The sequence below is a fragment of the Papio anubis genome, chromosome 13 (genome assembly GCF_008728515.1).
Source record: "Papio anubis isolate 15944 chromosome 13, Panubis1.0, whole genome shotgun sequence".
In the NCBI taxonomy this organism is placed as follows: Eukaryota; Metazoa; Chordata; class Mammalia; order Primates; family Cercopithecidae; genus Papio; species Papio anubis.
The window spans coordinates 24929811-24934796 of record NC_044988.1 but is presented as its reverse complement, the minus strand read 5'-3'; the positions used below and the strand labels follow the sequence as shown (position 1 = coordinate 24934796).

The 4986-nt window shown below is 43.7% G+C and overlaps 1 pseudogene across 1 annotated transcript; it reads right to left on the bottom strand.

Annotated features, from left to right (window-relative positions):
• Positions 1 to 1283: 1283 nt before the first annotated feature.
• Positions 1284 to 3422, bottom strand: LOC101009492 (annotated as a pseudogene). The gene is made up of 2 exons (XR_002517765.2): positions 2638 to 3422; positions 1284 to 2322 (listed from the first exon to the last, which is right to left on the bottom strand). The product of XR_002517765.2 is annotated as a sin3 histone deacetylase corepressor complex component SDS3-like (transcript).
• Between the last annotated feature and the right edge of the window lie 1564 nt (positions 3423 to 4986).

Here is a 4986-nt window from a genome sequence, read left to right as displayed (position 1 = left end):
GGGAAATGCAGTACATGTAATACCACAAGACAGGACAGTTAATATGTTGTCATTGGTATCCTGTCTACAACCAACCACTGCTGTCTTGGAACTCTCAACACTACTGTAAATAAATTCTCACTTGCTCCGCTGTCTTTTCATCATTCCTCAAGACTCAGAGTCCCAGGTGGAGGCACGTGACTGACTGAGTCCATTTCAGATGTCTGCCGGGGTAGTCAATGGATAAGTGCGGGATTCTCTGGCCCCTTTGGCTTCTGTAGTAGAAAATGGGGGCTTACTTTCTACCAATACTTGCCTGCATTAGATGACCATTCATATGCTGGGTAGCCCACCCTCAAAAAGACAAATATCATTTCTTCGTTTTTTTCTATTGCAATGTTTTTTTCTTATTTATTAGATATTTTTAATATTGGAGATATTAATACTCTGCAACATGTATTGCATATATCTTTCCTTTTACTTTTTCTTTTTCAGTCTTATTTATATCCTGGATATTTTTGTGGCAAAGAAGTCTTTTAAGAAAAGTGACCCCAACCAGTTCTTTCCTGCAGAATCCAGTAATTCACATGGCATTGTTTCTGAATCAAACAAACCCTGCTGTCCTAGCTACAGTCGATTTAACTGAGGAGTCTGTTTATGGAGAAAGGTGGTTTGTTACAACAAGATTCTTTGCTTTTGCTTTTCTTTGATTTCTACATATCAAGGTTACAGCATACTGAATGATAGAAAATTCACCCAAGTTCTTTCTTCTGGAAGTTAAAGATGTTAGCCAAACAGAAGAATATGGGTCATTCAAGCTTGAGTTGCAGTCTTGAGTGTTGAGTTATTCCTCTGAAGCTCCTAGAAGCCTGCAGCCCAACATTGGAACACCTAAGACCCTGAGGAGGAGTGTGGCTGATGAGGAATTTCTTATTTGAGCTCACATTCTTTTTTCTTTCTTTCTTTCTTTTTTTTTTTTTTTTTGAAATGGAGTCTTGCTCTGTTGCCCAGGCTGGAATGCAATGGCACAATCTTGGCTCACTGCAACCTCTGCCTCCGGGTTTAAGCGATTCTCCTGCCTCAGCCTCCCAAGTAGCTGGAATTACAGGTGTGAGACACCACGGGCTAGTTTTTGTATTTTTAGTAGAGACAGGATTTTGCCATGTTGGCCAGACTGGTCTCGAACTCTTGACCTCTGGAGATCAGCCTGCCCGGGTCTCCCCAAGTGCTGGGATTGTAAGCGTAAGCCACAGCACCTGGCCTAAAACTAACATTTTACTTTTTTTTTTTAAGCTACAACAAATGTTTGAATAAATCACCTGCATTAAATAATATTTAAAATATAGTACCTTCAACACATTATAAATATGAAATGTCCCCTCCCCAAACCCATTTGCTTCAGTGCACAGAGTCTCCCAGGCAAGGTTTTCCATCGCTCAGCCAGTGGAATGGATGGCGGGCGCCAGACGTTACACAAAGCATTTATTTCTCCCAGAAGGCTGAGAGCCAGGAGAATTCATCTCCTGCTGGGACCTCTGCCCCAAGCTTCTGGGGAAATAGTGAATTGGGCTCAACAGGCAAAGTAGCTACCTGATCCACTAATCAGATTCAAAATATGAAAATGCACTGGAGAGTGTATCCCTTCCTGTTCTTCTCCATGGTAGAGAGACCTAAAGATAATTAATACAAACAGCTGTCCCTTCAAACTCAGAGGAGGTTTTCAAAGACAAGTATAAGCAAAAAATAAAGAGATAAAAGGAAAGTAAATCAAACCCCCAATACTCCTGAAAGTAAAACAGTCACATGGTAACTGATGTCTGGAAGAAGTTGAGGCAGAAAAGACTGACAAAGTTCCAAGTGGCCGGCCACAAAAGTGCCTTAAGGAATCCACGACAGTGCTCTCCATTTCCAAGGCTGAGTAGCTATTCCCAGTAAGTTAACATTTTTCTATTAAGAAGAAAACAAAACAAAACAAAACAAAAACCCACTCCAGAAAAAGGATCAAGAGAAGAGCACTGCAGAAAGTCAAGCAGCTGAGCATTGGCAGATCACGAAGAGCCCGGGCTGAAGCTGGCCCAGGTAGATCCTCATCTTGATGCTGTCACTTGTCTTCCTCACCCAGATCTCACTGGCTCCTACAGAACTGATCATGCAGCTCAGTTTCTGGTTGTCCTTTGATTCCAGAGAGATGGCCTGGCTTTTGTGGTACCATCTTTTGTCATAGCACAGTTTGCCATCTTCTATCGGAGCTTCAAACCTCTGGGCTGGAAGATTCCACGGGTGTCCCAGGCAGGTGCTCAGGAGAGGATGGAGATGCTGGTCTCTTGGGTGACTTAAGCTTATTTAGGCTGGGCGCGGTGGCTCAAGCCTGTAATCCCAGCACTTTGGGAGGCCGAGGTGGGTGGATCACGAGGTCAGGAGATCGAGACCATCCTGGCTAACACGGTGAAACCCCGTCTCTACTAAAAATGCAAAAAACTAGCCGGGCGTGGTGGCGGGCGCCTGTAGTCCCAGCTACTCGGAGGCTGAGGCGGGAGAATGGCGTGAAGCCGGGAGGTGGAGCTTGCAGTGAGCCGAGATCGGGCCACTGCACTCCAGCCTGGGCCACACAGCGAGACTCCGTCTCAAAAAAAAAAAAAAAAAAAAAAAAAAGCTTATTTAATGTTCTCAGATCCTCCATGATCTGTTCATCCGTTAACAAATAGTTTAGCTGGGCTGAAGCAGGTTTCCTCCTCTTGTTTGGGATGGGGACGGAATCATTTGTTCGCCTCTGCAACTTTCTGGTCATGATAGGTTTCACCTCCATAGAATCTCCAGTCAGTTCATTGTCAGCTTTTCGTTTTCGATCATTTTCTTCTTTTCTTCTAGCTCAGCAATCAGGTTCTCTTTCAGCTCAACCTTCTTGTCTTTAAATTCTTTCACTGCCGCCTTCTTTTCTTTAATGTAATTTCGTTCCACTTGTTCAGTTTCCAGCTGGAGGAAGAGTTCTGCATTCCGCATCCTCTCTTTGTACCGCTGATCTAGTTTTTTCATTCTTTTCTGATATTCCTGTAATGTACCTTCTTGTGGTTGTTGCAACTGCCTCTTGAGAGAAGCCAGTTTGTCCTGATACATCTGTTCCTTCATTTCTACATAGTCTTCTTCATCATGCTTTGCCAGGTCAGTTTCACTATCCTCAGTGTCTTCGTCCGACTCGCGGCCCGGACAGCTGCGCTCGTCCTCGGTGCTCTCCAGCTTTTCGTCCTCCTCTGGGTAGTACTCGGGGGCTGGCGGCGCTTCAGCCTGGGCCGAGGCCGGGGCCAGCAGCCCTGCGGCACTCATGTCGTCTCTAACCGCAGTTGAGCATGGTTAGAGACGTGGTTAGGCCCAGGGACACCGCGGTCACCCGCCCTCGGTACTCGCTGTCTGCCTAGCAGCGTCCAACGGAGCCCCCAACTCGAGGAGCGGGAGTCATAGCGAACCCTTCCCGGTCTCTGCCGACCTCCGCCCCCGCAACATTTTACTTTTTAATTTATTTTTATTTTTTTGGAGATAGAGTCTCACTCTGTCACCCAGGCTGGAGTGCAGTGGCATGACCTCAGCTCACTGCAACCTCCGCTTCCCGAGTTCAAGTGATTTTCATTCCTCAGCCTCTTGAGTAGCTGGTACTACATGTGCCACCATGTCTGTCTAAGTTTTTGTATTTTTAGTAGAGATGGGGTTTTACTAGGTTGGCCAGGGTGGACTCGAACTCTTGAGGTCAGGCAATTCACCCATCTTGACCTCCCAAAGTGCTGGGATTAGAGGCGTGAGACACTGCGCCTAGCAGATAACTTTTTTTTTTTTTTTTTGAGAGGGAGTCTCACTCTGTCGCCCATGCTGGAGTGCAAAGGCGAGATCTCCTGAGCCGACATTCTTATGTAACTTTGCAATAAACCTGCATGATAGAAGTGATTTGTGAGTGTAGCTTTTCCCCCCTAGTGTAGTTAAGAGGTTTCAGCATTATAAACCTCTTACTGCTTAAACAATTTAAAAGAAATGGTGGTGTAACATGGGTAATTCTTTCAAGTGTTTGCTATTACAGATATTCCTTGATAGCCAGTTTTAGAATTTGTTAGACATTGCATTTGTCAAAAAAAGTTCTTCCTTAATGCTTACCCTAACACGCTCTTGCTTAACTAGCTCCCTCTTGTACCAACGAATCCTATTTTTTGCTAGAGTGACCCACAATCCTTCTTGACCAGACTCCCTTTGATGGGGTTAAAGTTCTTCCTTTTCCAGAAAGACTCAGTATGAGTATTTGCAAAGCTCTGAAGAGATGTAGTTAAAACTCATATATGCCTTAGATAAAGAAGTGGATATGTTGCCAAAAGAAATTAATTTCCATATAAAGCCAGGAAGACAGGCTGGGCTCATAAAAATAACCAGAATATATTTCCAAAAGACTCAGTGGGCAAAGAAATCCGTATTTCCAAATCAATACTTTCCAAAGCTCATAGAGAAAAATAAATAATGTTTTTAGGGTAACATGGTTTTCTAAATGTACTACTTATGATTGAGGTCTGTAAGCAGTCCCCAGTAGTGCTTCACGAAATTCCTTTTATGTGTTCCCACCAGCTTTACTCTAAACGCCTAGTGCGCAGTAATCCTTTCTTCTCTAGTTTTATCAAGAGAGACACATAGGTAGAAAATTCCCTCTTTGACATTTTTTTCTTCATTGGAATGATCTAATTCTCAATAGTGGGTGAATAATTTGAACAGACCATTTTCCCACCCCAACCCAGTGGGTTGATCTCTAAAATACTAAGCTACAATTCCCTGTTGGGCACTCTATTGAAAAAATATGCAGAAAAAAGCCATCCATGTGTACCAAATAGACAAATTGAAAGTATATGTCCTCATCTAGGCTAAAATTTGATTGGCCTTTTTAGTAGATTGTTAGTGAAGACAGAGGCTCTTGGAGGTGGCATGTGTGAATGTAAGTGTGTGTACCTGTGCGTGTGTGTAATATTTTTCATGCTATGCATT